Below are 15,710 nucleotides of genomic sequence, written 5' to 3'. Positions count from 1 at the left end.
ACCCCACACCCGACCACCAAACCATCATGTCCCAAACCATCCACAACCTCATCACCTCAGATGACCTCCCACCCACAGCTTCCAACCTCATCATTCCCCAACCCTGCAACGGCCGCTTCTATCTCCTTCCCAAAATCCACAAACCTGCCTGCCCTGGTTGACCCATTATCTCTGCCTGCTCCTGCCCCACTGAACTTATCTCCACCTAACTGGAATTCATTTTTTCACCCTTAGCCCAGGAACTCCCTACCTACATCTGTGACACCACCCACGCTCTCCATCTCCTACAAAACTTACAATTCCCCAGCCCCAACACATCTTTACCATGCACGTCCAGTCCCAATACACCCGCATTCCCCATACAGATGGCCTAAAGGCCATCCGCTTCTTCCTATCCCGCAGGCCCAACCAGTCCCCCTCCGCTGACACCCTCATCCGCCTAGCCAAACTTGCCCTCACCCTTAACAACTTCTCTTTCAATTCCTCCCACTACCTACAAAAGGGGTGGCCATGGATACCTGCAGGGACCCAAGCTGGGCCTGCGTCTTTGTAGGTTATGTGGAACAATCCCTCTTCCATACTTACACAGGCCCTAAACTCCACCTCTTCTTCCGTTACAGTGATGGCTACATCGACGCCACCTCATGCATCCACGAGGAGCTCAAACAGTTCATCCACTTCACTGACACCTTCCGCCCAACCCTTAAGTTCACCTGGACCATCTGTAATGTCTCTCCCTCCTTCCTGGACCTCTCTGTCTCCATCTCCTTCAACCACCCAGAAACCAATATCCATTTCAAGCCCACTGACTCCCACAGCTACCTGGAATACAACTCCTCCCACCCACCTTCGTGCAAATATGCCATTCTCTATTCCCAATCCCGCTGCAACTGCTCCCAGGATGAGGAATTCCGCCCCTGTACATCTCAGATGTCCTCATTTTTCAAGGACCGCAACGTCCCCCGACTCAGTGGTTGAGAACTCCCTCGAACGCGTCTCCCACATTTTGCACAACTCATCCCTCACACCCCGTCCCATCCCTTGTCTGCTTTCCGGATGGACTACTCTCTCCGAGCCTCTCTTGTCCACTCCACACTCTCCTCCAGCCCCACCACACCCGGCACTTTTCCCTGTAACCGCATAAAGTGCTCCACCTGCCCCTACCCCTCCCTCTCCCCCCCACTCATCTCGATCAAAGGCCGCACATCAGCTAATGTGGTAGACTGCATCCACTGTTCCCATTGTGGCTCCGCTACACCGGAGAAACCAAGCGGAGTCTTGGTCACAACTTTGCAGATCACCCATGTTCGGTTCGCACTAAACACTCCCCCTCCCATTGCTCGCCCCATCCCCCTTTTATGAAGAAGGGTCGAGGCCCGAAACACCAGCTTTTGTGCCCCTGAGATGCTGCTTGTCCTGCTGTGTCCATCCAGCTCCACAGCTTGTTATCTCACACTCTCCAGCATCCGCAGCTCCCATTGTCTCCCCCTGATTGGTGGAAGAATAACCCCGCCCACCCGCCGCACGAATGACGTGACCAAAAACAAAGCCCAGCGGGTCTCGCAGCTTCTGTGACGGAGTAAATACAGCTGACGTTTCGGGTCCGGGGATTCTCGCTGAGAAATGGGCCCCGCCCTTGTCCTCTGATTGGTTGGAGGAGAAGCATTTCCGGTGCCTTTTCTGTCCCGCCTCTTGCTTGCTATTGGTCGTTAGATGTCAACCGGCATCTTCAGCTATGGAGCATGCGCACAGCTCATTATGACTGTGAGCATGCGCACTGGGAGAGATATCCCGAATGCAATGGTCCTCCCTGAGAGCCACAAGCGGTGAGGACAGGTTAAAGGGGAGGGCAGCTTCGGTGCTGTATTCCAGCAAGAGGGCTGCAGGGTTGCTCAGTTTAGGTCTCAGGTCCCAAACAGGGGTCTTCTGGTGCTGCGTGTAGGTTGCAGAGAGCCTCAGGCTTCTTCCCTGAAACAGGCCGAGACTGTCCTGTGAGAGGGAAAGTCCTGTCAGCTTTTACCCTGTCAAGCCACTTCAGAATGTGATTACAGCAATGAGAGGTGTTCTCTTTAGAGCAGAACTCAAATGTGTACTCATTGGTTAGAGGTCTTTCCACTGTGTCCTGTGTTAGCACCCGCGCTGAGTTTTTTAAAAATCATTTTGGTTTGAATCTGAGAGTTGAACGGTGACGTCTGGACTGTGAGCAGTAGTTGTGCTAAAAATACAATACAAAATCAATTATTGGTTTCTGAGGCCAGGCCTGGAAGTTAATTGGAGGTTGTTTATTATTCAAAAACTGTGTAGACTCTTTTGGCCATCAATAAGATTAGCATCTGAGAACTGGTGCCAGCAAGTTTGGGAGGGAATGTGGTCAAACAGAATGACTTTAAAACTGGGCCAAATGCGCATCTTTGACACTGAGCCTCTGTCACAGCAGCTGGCTGCTGGTCTGACCGAGGCTCAGAGAAAGACCACAGAGTGGAGGGAGAGAGCTGAGCAGGGTGGGGCCCTGTGGTTTGGATATTGGGGTTATTCTTCACCCATCACCCCACCACAAAATCCAGCCAGTTGTTTATCTCATTGTTCCCTTCCCCAAATTTGCCCCCTTTGTACCTGCAGCCCCTATCCCACCCCTTGCTTCCCCCAGTATCAGCAAACTTCCAAAGATATTTCTGACATACTCTCTTACTTTTCTCAGAACATTCAACAACTTGAAAACTGGATGAAAATGAGAGACAGAGCAGCCACTGCAGAAGCTTCCAAAATCACTCTGCACGTTCTTGAACTGCTGCAATCTGCGTAGTGAAGTAGCTCCCATGTTGCAATTTGGTAAGGAGTTACAGGATTTTCATCCAGTGGTGATAAGGTTGTGCTGTTTTTTTGTATCAATTATCGTCATTTTGTTCTTATGTTCCACCCTTCAACAGAATGGAAACATAGAAAATAGGAACAGGTGCAGGCCATTGTAGCTTTCGATCCTTCTCCGCTAGTCACTTTGATCATGACTGATCATTCTACTCAGCCTCTTCCCGCTTGAGAGCCAGACCCTTTGATTCCTTAAGCCCCGACAACTATACATATTATCTTCTTCTTGGAAGCATCCAGTGTTCGGCCTTAACTGCTTTCTGTGGCAGCAAATTTCACAGGGTCACCAGTCTCTGTATTTTTTTTTGATTTCCTCATTTCAATCCTTTACAGCCTAGCCCATGCCCCTAATCTCTGACTCCCTGGTCATTGACAACATCCTTCCTGTATTTACCTAGAATTTTATTGGTTTCTGTGAAATCTTTCCTCATTCTTCTAAACTCCAGTGAATTTCATCCTAACCAATCCATCCTATTCTTATATGGAAGTCTTGCCATCCCAGGAATCTGTCTAATCAACTGCTGTGAACAGCCTCCAGAGCCAGAAGTTCCTTCCTCAGATAAAATTTAGAAATTTACACATACCATTCCAGGTGTGGTCTCACTAAGATCCTGTACAATTTCAGCAAGACATCCCTGCTCCTGTACTCAAATGCTGTCACTCTGCAGGTCAAAATACCATTTGCCTTCTTCACCCCCTGCTCCACCTGCATGCTTCCTGTCAGTGACTTGTGTTTTCCTAGTTTTGTAATCCAACTTGATAATCTCGAACTGAGACACATTTCTCATTTAAATGACTAATTGATTGTATAAATACCTGGGATCCACCATGGACCACAGTACCACACTGGTCACTGGTCGGCATACAAGAAGTGACTGTTACCTTGTGCCAAACAGTTCTGTATCCCTGTGAATACCCAATCTCTCATGCTTTAAATGTACGTGCTAATCTCTTCTGTGGGACCTTTGAATTCCTTCGCAAAGCCGACATAAGCCACATCCACTGCCTTTTCAACTCTAAATGTTGCATTCTTGAAACATTCCGGCAGTTTTGTCCAACATGATTTCCCTTTCGTAAATCCATACTGACTCTAATTCTGTCACTGTTTTCCAGTGTTATTCTAAGGTTCATAGTTCTCAGGCTTCTCCCACATCCCTTCTAAAACAAAGAGATAATATCAGCCTCTCTCCAGTCATCTCACACCCACCCATATTTATAGATGATACGAATATTTCTGCAATTTCCTCCCTTACTTCCCACAACATCCTCAGATACACTAGATCAGGTACTGGAGATTTGTCAACCTTTATATTTTCTGAGACATTTAGCACTTCGTCTCCTGTAATGTGAACTATTTTCAAAATATCAAAAATTATTTGAGTTCTCTAGCCTCCTTCATTACAACTTGTCCATGCCGACCAGGCTTCCCAAACTGAACGAGTCCCACTTGCTTGAGTTGGGTCCATATCCCTCTAAACCTTTCCTATTCATGTACCTGTCCAAATGTCTTTTAAATATTGGAAGTGTACCTGCATCTACCACTTCCTTTGGCAGTTCATTCCACATAGAAACAACCTTCTGTTTGAAACAGCTTCCCCTGGTTTCCCTTCAAATCTTTCTCCTCTCCTGTTTAAAAAATACCTTCTAGTTTTGGACTCCCCGATCCAATGGAGAAGACCCTTGCTGTTCACATTATACCCCTCACGATTTTATAAACCTCTCGAAAGCCACTGCTCAACCTCCTATTTTCCAGTGAAGTCCCAGTCTCTCCTCATAACTCATACCCTCCAGTACTGGTAACCTGTAGACTGTAAGTGCAGCATGAAGCCACCCAGAGTAGAAAGCTAATCCAGCCACGAGAAGCATCACCTAACCTCCACCTCTTTGGCCCTTCGTCAAATAGTCTGGCAATAAGAACTGCCCAGATTCTGACATGAACAGGGAACGTTTCAGTTTGCTTTCTGCAGCCCCCCAGTCTTGAAATTCCCCTCGCAAATGAAAAGGGATCTTCCAGTCACCTTAGGTGTACTCTTCATGATTTTATAAACATATAAATCACCCCTCCATTCTTAGACTGCAGTGGAAAAATGCCTCAACCAATCAAACCTCTCGTTATGATTCTCAACCTCCATTCCTGGCAACTTCCTGCTAAATCTTTGCTGAATCCTCCCCGGGTTGATGATATCCTTCGAAGAACAGGAGATCTGAAGTGGACACACTACTCCAGAAGAGGCCTCACTGATGTTCTGCACAAGTTCAACATAACGTCCCAACTCCTATACTCAAAAGGTCTGAGCAGTGAAGGCAAGCAGGCTAAACACCGACTTCACCACCCTTTCTACATGTGATGCCAACCTCACAGAATTAAGGGCCTGAACCCTGAGGTCTCTCTGTTCGACAACACTAACCCCAAGGCCCTACGTTTAATTGTACAAGTCCTGATCTTGTTTGTTTTACCAAAATGAAATACCTTGCCTTTATCCAAATTAAACACAACCTCCCATTCCTCAGCCTCTTAACCCTATAAATCAAGATCTCTTTGTAAACTTGGACAGCCTACTTCGCTGTCCACTATCCTGCCTATTTTGGTGTCATCTGCAAACTTACTGACCATGTCTCCACTATTCTCATCTAAATCGCTTTTTTTTATATAAAGTCAAACAAAATTGGAGTGAACACTGACCCCTGTGGAACACTTCTGGTAACAGGCCTCCGGTCTGACAAACAACCCTCTACCACCAGTCCCTGTGCCCTGTCACTAAGCCATATTTGTATCCAGTTGACAAGCTCCCCCGAATCCCATACGATCTAACTTTACTGATTAGTCCACCTTGTTGAACCTTGTCAAAAACTTTACTCTTGTCAAAATAAACTACGTCCACCGTTCTGCCATCAATAATTTTCTTTGCTACTTCTCCAAAAAACTCAATCAACTAATCATTCCTTGACTCTCCAAATGCATAAATCCTACATTTGACAATTACCTTCAACTACATGCCCAAAACCGAAGTCAGACTCAGGTCTACAGCTCCCAGGCTTCTCCTGATATTCCTTAAACAAAGGCACAATTTTAGCCACTCTCCAGTCATCTGGCACCTCACTCGTAATTATAGATGATACAAATATTTCTGCAACGTGGCCCCATGTTTTCTCTTTAACTTCCCACAACATGGTTTGATGCACTAGAGCAGGACCTGGAGGTTTAAAGTCAGAGTGTAATACAGCATGGAAACAGGCCCTTCGGCCCAAACTGGTCTGTGCTAACTATGGTGCCCACTCAGCAATTTCTAACTGCCTGCATTTGGTCCATATCCCCCTCTAAACACTTCCATCCATGTACCTGCCAAAATGTGTTTTAAACGTTGCTATTGTACCTGTCTCAACGACTTCCTCTGGCAGCCCATTCCAAATATGCACCACTGTCTGTGTGAAGAAGTTGCCCCTCACGTCCTCCTTAAATCTGCCCCCTCTCACCTTAAATCTGTACACTCTAGTTTTCCATTCCCCATCCCTGGGAAAAAGACTACGTGCATTCATTCTATCTATGCCATTCATGATTTTATTCACCTCAATAAGTTCAGCCCTCATTCTCCTCCATTGCAAGGAATAAAGTCCAATCCTGGCCAACCTCTCCTCAGAACTCACCTACTATTCCTAGCAACATCCTTGTAACTCCTCTTTGCACATTTTCCAGTTTAACTTTGCCTTTCCTGTAACAGGGTGACCAAAACTGTACACCACACTGCAAGTGTGGCCTCACCAATGACCTGCACATCTTTAACACAACATCCAAACTCTTATATGCAATGCATCGACTGAAGAAGGCCAGCATGCTAAATGCTTTCTGAACCACCCTGTCTACCTGTGATGCTGCTTTGAACCAACTGTGCACTTGTGTTTCTCGGTCTCTCTGTTTCACAATATTCCTCAGAACTTCACCATTTACTGTATAACTCCTACCTTGGCTGAACTTTCCAAAGGCCAACACCTCACACTTAGCTGCGTTGAATTTCATTTGGCAATCCTCAGCCCACTTCCACATCTGATCACAATCCCCCTGTAATTTTTGATACCTCAGCGATACCTCTTAAATTTGCAGGTGATACAAAATTACTAATCATGGCATATACATTCATATCCAGATCATTTATGTAAGGGACAAATAGCAAAGATCCCAGCATCGACCCCCGTGGCACACCATTAGCCACAGGCCTCCAGTCCGAGAACCAACATTCAGCCATCATGCTATGCTTTCTACCATCGACCCAATTTCGAATCCCATGAGCTAGCTCTCCCTGGATCCCACACAACCGAACCTTCATGACTAGGCTGCCATAACGTACCTTGTTGAAGGCCTTACTAAAGTCCATATAGACAGCATTCGCTGCCCTAACCTCATCAGTCCTCTTGCTTAACTCCTCAAAAAACTTGAATAGATTTGTCAGACATGATTCCTGTGCATAAATCCATGCTGACTATCCCTCATCAGATCTTGAATATCCCAGCTTTGGTTGATTGACTCCCTGAATATCATCTCCAATACCTTGTCTACCACTGGTTCACTGGCCTGTAGTTCCCTGGCTGGTCTTTGCTACCTTTCTTAACCAATGGGACAACATTAGCCACCCTCCAGTCTTCTGGAATTTAAGTCGTGAGAAAAGATGAAGGGAAAAATCTCTGCAAGGGTCTCTGCAATTTCTTTCCCAGCCTCCCACAGTGTCTAAAGATGGACTTCATCAGATCCAGTGGAATAATCAACCTTAATGTGCTTTAAGGCTGCAAACGCCACCTCGATGGTCCAAAACATACCCACTTGCTTCCCTTGTTTCCTTAGCATCCATGATTCTCTGCTTAGTAAATACTGAGGAGAAATATTCATTGAAAATCTCCCCCATCTCCATGAACAGTTTTCAAACCAAAATATTTCCACCCCTGACTTGTCCCCCGTCAATTTCTTTCTCAACAGTGAAAACTGATGAAATATATTCCTTTCAAATCTCTCTCCTCTCCTGATGCTCAACACAGAGTTAATCTCTTTCATCTTTATGGAGCCCTGCTTGCTCTTTCGGTGCTCACTTGCTTTTAATGCACTTGTAGAAACTCTTTGAATTATTCTTAAGCTTATCAACCAAGGCAGTTTCATGTTTCCTTTTTGCCATCCTGATCTCCTGTTTAAGAATGCCCCTAACACTGTTTACACTTTCAAGAGATTCATTTGAGCCAAGTTTTTTTTATATATCTACTAATTCATATATTTTTTTATTCTTGACTAAAACCCGAGTATCTTTTTTCACCATTGTTCTCTAATCCAACCAACCTTACCTTTCACTCTTTCAGAGACATAATGACTCTGAATTGTCACCTTTTTGAAAGCCCTCCCCGCACTTATCAGACATCCTTATACCTGCCGTCTACTCATGTCAACTTTTGAAAGTTATAAAAACAGAAGCTGCTGGAAAAGCTTAGCAGGTCTGGCAGCATCTGTGACGGACAAATCAGAGTTAATGTTGCGGGTCTGTTAATCCTTCTTCAGAAGTGTTGAAAGTTCTTTTCTTATAGCATTAAAATTTGCCTTACTCCAATTAAAGCTTTTACTTTTTCTGGAAGGCATATCCTGTTCCAAAATTGTTTTAAAACTGATAGTAATTCTGTCACAAGACTCAAAGTTTCCCTGTACTGTCACTTCAGTCACTTGCTATGCCTTATTTTTTTTCCCATAGGAACATCGATTTATTGATAAAGAAAAATTTCTTGATCGCATTTCAGAAAATACTCCCCATCTAAACCTTTAACACAATGGCAGTCCCAGTAAATGTTTGGAAACTGAAAATCACCAACTATTATAACCTTGTTATTCTTACACATATCTGAGATCCCTCTGCATATTTGTTCCTCAGTTTCCCTCTGACTATTCGGACACCTATGGTACAATCCAATTAGATGATTGTTCCTTTCTTATTTCTTATTTCTAATTTCAACATATGTTTTCATGGGATGATTTTTCAGAAACATCTCTTCTAGTGATAGCAGCAATGTTTTCCTTATTTTTAAAAAAAATCCCTGCGATTGGCCCATATTCGCTCCAAACCATTCAAATTCATGTCCTTATCTGAATGTTTTTCAAACATCGTTACTACCCACATCCATCACTTCCTCTGGCAGTTCGTTCCACACACTGAGCACTCTATATAAAACAAAAAAATGCCCGTCATGTCTTTTTTAAAATCTTTCTCCTGTCATTTTAAAAATATGCCCCTGGTTTTGAAATCCCCAACCTGAGGGAAACGACCTTTGCTATTCTTTATCTGTGTCTCTCATTATTTTTTTTAAACCTACATAAGGTCATCCCTCAACCTCTTACCTTCCCGTGAAAGAAGTTCCCGCCAATCTAGCGTATGTTTATAACTCAACGCCTTCATTCCTGGCAATATCCTGGTAAGTGTTTTTCCAAACCCAATCCAGTTTAACAATATTCTTCCCACAACAGGATAACCAGAGCAGCACGCAGTCCTCCAGAAGAGGACTCGCCAACATCACTTCCCAACTCCTGTACTCAAAGGACTGAGCAATGAAGACAAGTGTACTAAATGCCTTCCTCACCACCCTGTCTACCTGTGATGCAAATTTCAAAGAAAGATGTACCTGAAACCCGAGGTTTTTTTTTTCTGATTTGCAACACTACCCAGAGCCCAACCGTTAATTGTGCAAGTCCTGCCCTTGTGAAGTATTGCGTTGTGGTAAAACAAACATTTATCCAAATAAAATTCAATCTGCCATTCCTCAGCCCATTGCCCCAATTGATTAAGATCTCTCTGAAATCCAGAAAACCACGAGGCCATCTCCCTTGTTATGACAACAAATAATCATCAATGAAAAGATGTTCTGCTTCATTTGTACAAGGAAGGTGTCAAACCAAATCTCGAATACTGTCTGCAGGTTTTGGTCTTCCGTTCGTTTATTCAAAGTGGCTCAGAGGAGGTTTACAAGATTGAAACCTGGAATCAGTGGGTTGTCTGAGGAAGATGGATTGGGCAGGAAAGAAGGAAAAGGATTTGTCAGGAGCTGCTGATTAAAACAGGAAACTGATGTGAGCCAGGATATAGGGTGTATTGAAGTAGAGTCTGTTTGGGTTCAGCTGAGAAACACCAATGGGCAGAAAATGACCTTAGTGCTGCATATGGACCCCAAGCTGCAGTAATATTGGGGAAGGCATTAGGGTGGAATTGAGAGATACAAGGCATAAAGTTATGGCTTTAATTACAGGTGACTGCAACCTACTTATCAATTGCCCAAATCACACTGTAGCAGTACAGTGCAGGAGGGATCCTTATTGTCTATATGGTACAATTTTATGAATCAACATGTTGAAGAATCAGATGGGTATTGTATGATGAGGATGGAATAATTGACAATTCAGTTGAGTATGGGCCCTTAAGGATGGATGAGTGACCACAATAGGATAGAATTCTTCACAAAGCTGGAGAGTGATCATGGGATGTGCGGGAGTGGAATGTCTTATCGTGGGAGCAGATGCGACGGAGGCGGAGGAATTGGGAATAGGGGTTGGAATTTTTTGCAGGAGGGTGGGTGGGGGGGTGGTGTATTCTAGGTAGCTGTGGGGGTCAGTGTGCTTGAAATGGACATCAGTTACAAGCTGGTTGCCTGAGATGGCGACTGAGAGGTCCAGGAAGGTGAGGGATGTGCTGGAGATGGCCCAGGTGAACTGAAGGTTAGGGTGGAAGGTGTTGGTGAAGTGGATGAACTGTTCGAGCCCTCTGGGGAGCAAGACGCGGCGCTGATACAGTCATCAATGTACCGGAGGAAGAGGTGGGGTTTGGGGCCTGTGTCGGTGTGGAAGAGCGACTGTTCCACGTAACCTACAAAGAGGCAGGCATAGCTGTGGACCATGCGGGTGCCCATGGCCACCCCCTTAGTCTGTAGGAAGTGGGAGGAGTCAAAAGAGAAGTTGTTGAGGGTGAGGACGAGTTCAGCTAGGCAGGTGAGAGTGTTGGTGGAGGGGGACTGGTCGGGCCTGCGGGACAGGAAGAAGCGGAGGGCCTTGAGGCCATCTGCATGCGGAATGCAGGTGTATAGGGACTGGACGTCCGTGGTGAATATGAGCTGTTGGGGGTCAGGGAATTGGAATTCCTGGAGGAGGTGGAGGGCGTTGGTGGTTTCACGGACGTAGGTGGGGAGTTCCTGGACCAAAGGGGAGAAAATGGAGTCCAGATAGGTGGAGATGAGTTCGGTGAGGCAGGAGCAGGCTGAGACGATGGGTCGACCAGGACAGGCAGGTTTGTGGATTTTGGGAAGGAGATAGAAACGGGCCGTGCTTTCCCTGAAGGATAGCCGTGAGCCAGATGATTTTTTTTTCCTGACGATTGACAACGGTTTCATGATCATCATTAAACTCTTCGTTGAAGATTGGTAGTGAAAGACTGGTCACGAAGAATATGGGCTCTCCTTACAAGCAGAAACAATGAATTTATAATGGGGTGCAAAGTGATGGCAGACCAATTAAATATAACTGAGGTTTTCAAGAAGGAGGATACAAATAATGTCCCAAAATTAAGGGGATCTCAGGGTCTAATAGGAAGGTGGAATCAGTATTAGTAGGAAAATGATATTGGAAAAACTAATGGGATAACAGGCAGATAAATCTCCAGAGACTGATAACCTTCATCTCAAAGTACCTTAGGAAGTGGCTGTAGAAATAATAGATGCACAAGTGGTTATCCTCCAAATTCTATACACCGTCAGTTTTTTATGGATTGGAGGATTGCTAATGTAACCCCAGTATGTAAGAAGGTAGTCAGAAAGAAAACAGGGAATTTGCATAAAATTGTTGGTTGGAAAAATATGTTAGGGTCAGCTATAAAAGATGGAATAACAGAGTCCTTGGAAGATAGTGTCAAGGGCAGACAGAGCCAGAAGAGCCTTTTTCCGTGCTGTAGACTGTGTTGGGCGTGAATTCCCTCCACGCCACTCACCATCCTGACTTGGAAATGTATTGCTACACCTTCAGTACTGCTGGTTCAAAATCCTGAATTCTCTGCCTAACAGCATTGTGTCCACCTACCACTCATGGGCTACTGTGGTTTATGCAGGCAGATCACTGCCACCTTCTCCATGACAACTAAACTCAGCCAGCAATGCCCACAGGGTGTTTTTTTTTAATTATTAAGGCCAAGTGGGAATGTGGAATCGAAGCGTAAATAGATCAGCTTTGACCTTCTTGAGGCTCGAGGGACAGAATGGACAACTCTGATTCCTAATTTGTGTGTTCTCTACTCCGATTTAAAATGCATCATCCCACTAGGAATGATGTTTTCCCTGTAAGTTAGAAGGATGACGGCTGATGTGATTAAATTTTTTCCAATGTTAATTGAAGCTGTTTGGGGTGTAGAGAGGAACTAATCCACTGGGTGAGTGAAGTGGGAATACAAACCCTGAACCCCCTCACCCACAGTAATCAGACAAGACTCGAGTTTCTTTGTCTTGCGGTTTATTCAAACAAAGGAATGAGGAACAAGTGTAGGCCACTCGGCCCCTCGACCCTGCTCTGCGACTCTATAAAATCACTGCTGATCTAATTTCAACCTCAGCTCTATGTGCCTGCATATCTCAGAATATCTTTCATCGTCTTGGTCAGCAAGAATCTGCATCCACTGCCTTTTGACGAAGGGAGTCACAAAGGTTCTCAGCCCTCTGAGAGAAAAGAAATGTTCCTCACTATTTCAAATGGACTCACCCTTACCTTTAAACAATGACCCTCAGTTGTAGATCCTTCCAGAAGAGGGACCACGTTTTCACCATGCATCTGGTCAGGTCCCCTCAGGAACTTTCATGTTCCAATTTAGTCTCCTCTTTCTTTTCTCACCTCCAGAGGACACAGGCGAGCCTGTCTCGATTTTCCTCTAGATTTTCTTTTAAGGCAATCCACTCATTCCAGGTATTAGTCCACTGAATTTGCCCCGAAATGTTTCATAACCTTCTTTAAGTTGGGTGACCAGAACTGAACACAAGTACTCAAAATGCAAATCTCACCAGTGCAAAAGGGGAATTAATTATCGAAAGGAGGACCATGAATTCCGACTTGCTTACAGGAATGCATTTTCAGCAAGCCTCGGTCATTTACACGTATCCAGTTACAGAGTGACACAGGTTATGGTCAGATAGGTGTACGGTTTGTATTGTTACACCGACAGCATTGTTGTGGTCTCACTCAAACCTCCCACTCTGGCTCTGCACAAATAATGATTGGCTCTGCAGCCAGTTCCCACAGCCTGATTTGTCCTGTATTTTTCATCTTCTGTCCTTTCAAAGATATCAAATGATCCAAGTGGAATAGCTCAACAAGACTGACAACATCGTGAAGGAAAAAAAAACAGAATTTCTGTTTCGTGTCTGGTGACCCTTACTCTCAACTTGAGAAAGGGTCACCAGACCTGAAACATTCACTCTGTTTTTTTTCATTCACAGATGTTGTCAGTCCTGCTGAGCTTTTCCAGCAACTTTTATTTTCATTCCTGACTTGCAACACCCCGCAGTTTCTTGTGAGCCAGGTGACAATCCGGCAGCTTTCATTCTACTTTTACTGTATTAAATTTATTTTCCAGGAAATTTGAAAGGGAACATTTACTGACAGGCAGCTCAACTCAAACACGGGATCAAAAACTGCCAGGGACACGTAATTCTCAGGAGCTTTGAACATGGAAGGAACAAGCATCGTTTACAGTGAAGAGAAACCATACATGTGGTCTGTGTGGACAAGCCTTCAGTCAGTTGTCTGGCCTGTCAGTACGTAAATGCAGTCAAAACAGGGTGACAACAATGACATCAAGCAGCACTTGCTTTGTAATATCATAGTGATGGATCTCAGTTTGAGTTAAGCAAGGGCCACTCATCTCCTCTCCTCCCTACATTCTTGGTGCAAACATGGACCAAACAGCTGAATTCCAAATGTGAGAGTGACTATCCACTATCTTAAGGCTCCATTTGACAGAGCATTGTATTAAGGAATCATGACAAAGTTAAGTTCAATAGGAACCAGAGAATATTATTCTTCCATGGATAGCTGGTTTTTAAAAAACATTGTGTCTTCAGACCTCACTGGATTGAAACAAGGTGAGTTTATTCAAACTTGTACCACATACACGCGGAAGAGGTCTATCAGCCGAGCTCGGAGACACTTCCATTTACAGCTACTCAGAAACAGCATATTAAGGCATTTTCACGTCAGAAGGGTTGCATGTAACATTGATATAAAATAAATGTATATGTAAGTTCTTACAACAAAACAGGATGCTGTTCAGTTTCTGACAAAGTTCTGAGTCCTCTAATTTCAACAGGACTGCCACTTCCATACTATCTTCAGAGCTTCTCTACCCCACTATCAGCTCACAGCTGGGCGAGTAATATTTACATGACTGTTATACAGATAGTTTCAGAGCCCTAAGTAACTGTTGATGTTTCGCTGTTATGGACCTTCAGTTAAACTGTCTGAGGCATGTGAATGTGAAAACATCCCATTCATTTATATACTTCTATAAATTAAAATCTTTTGTCTGCATTTGATTCCTGCACAGAGACTTTAATTTATAGAAGTAAACTCTTATCCACCTACACATTGATATGCAGGCACTACCCTGAAGCTTCCTGCCCAGTTAGGAATTCAGTGTAAAGCTTTTGTAACTCCTTTTCTTCTCACACATCGGTCTGCAGACACTGTCTTAAGATTCCTGACTGAATTAAAATCCGAATCAAACTGTTTCAATAGGGTTAGCTGGGGAAGTTTTGTAAAGGTGTGAAACCTCTGAAGCATGTAACTTCTATCGCTGACAAAGGGACCAGGGCACTGACTTTGTTCTAGTCAGACACACTGGCAACTTGAAATCAGAATCTGTCCCGGCCAACAATTCGAAATCGCCTCCTGCCATTAGCAGCTGCTTCACTAGCAATCGATACTATATCCTGGTCTTTTATATTGTTGATGGAATAACTGTTTGGTATCCTGTTTTTGTCTGTTGTAGTAATTGTTTTATGTATCATGTCACTGTAAGTTGTGAAATCGTTTTATGTATCATGTCTTTTGTAAACTATAAAAAGCGGGGACTGTCCGCTGCTCGGGGAGAATTACTTGAGACTGTGCACTCTGTGCTGGGTTGAGTACAGTAATTCTCCACAGCTTGCACTTAGCTGGTTATAAAAGGATTTGTGTTTTTCTAAACAGGCCAGTGTCTTGTTATTGCAGTAAGTCCATGAGGGTCTCCGAAAACGAACTTGACAACATCACAGCTCCGGAACTCAATCCCTCTACCAATAAAACCTAACACACCGTAAGCCGCCTTGACAGCACTATCAACCTGGGTGGCAACTTTCAGGGGTCTACGTAGATGGACACCAAGATCCCTCTGCACATCCACACTACCAATATTTGTTTTCCAATGACCCAGTCTTCTGCCTTCCTATTATTCCTCCCAAAGTGAATCACCTCAAGAGTTTTGAGAAGATTTGTAGCTCAGGTTGAGGTTCTGGATGTGAGTTTGCTCGCTGAGCTGGAAGGTTTGTTTTCAGACATTTCGTCACCATTCTAGGTAACATCATCACTGATGATGTTACCTAGAATGGTGACGAAACGTCTGAAAATGAATCACCTCGCATTTATCCGTATTAAACTCCATTTGCCAAGTTTCAGCCAAATTCTGCAGTTTATCCAAGTCTCCCTGCAACCTGCAACATTCTTCCACACTGTCCACCACTCCACCGACTTTAGTGTCATCTTACTCACCCATCCACCTATGCTGGCGGCCAAGTCATTTATCAAAATGACAAACAGCAGTGGT

General features: G+C 44.4%; 1 long non-coding RNA gene across 1 annotated transcript; it reads left to right on the top strand.

Annotated features, from left to right (window-relative positions):
- Positions 1-1,716: 1,716 nt before the first annotated feature.
- On the top strand, positions 1,717-15,094 carry LOC132208075 (uncharacterized). The gene is made up of 3 exons (XR_009444170.1): positions 1,717-1,826; positions 2,699-2,829; positions 13,485-15,094. It is a non-coding gene; the product is annotated as an uncharacterized LOC132208075 (long non-coding RNA).
- Positions 15,095-15,710: the final 616 nt, after the last annotated feature.

This window comes from Stegostoma tigrinum, unplaced genomic scaffold (genome assembly GCF_030684315.1).
Source record: "Stegostoma tigrinum isolate sSteTig4 unplaced genomic scaffold, sSteTig4.hap1 scaffold_278, whole genome shotgun sequence".
Lineage (NCBI taxonomy): Eukaryota > Metazoa > Chordata > Chondrichthyes > Orectolobiformes > Stegostomatidae > Stegostoma > Stegostoma tigrinum.
Note: the sequence above shows the minus strand (reverse complement) of the source record. Positions and strands in the feature narration are given on the sequence as shown.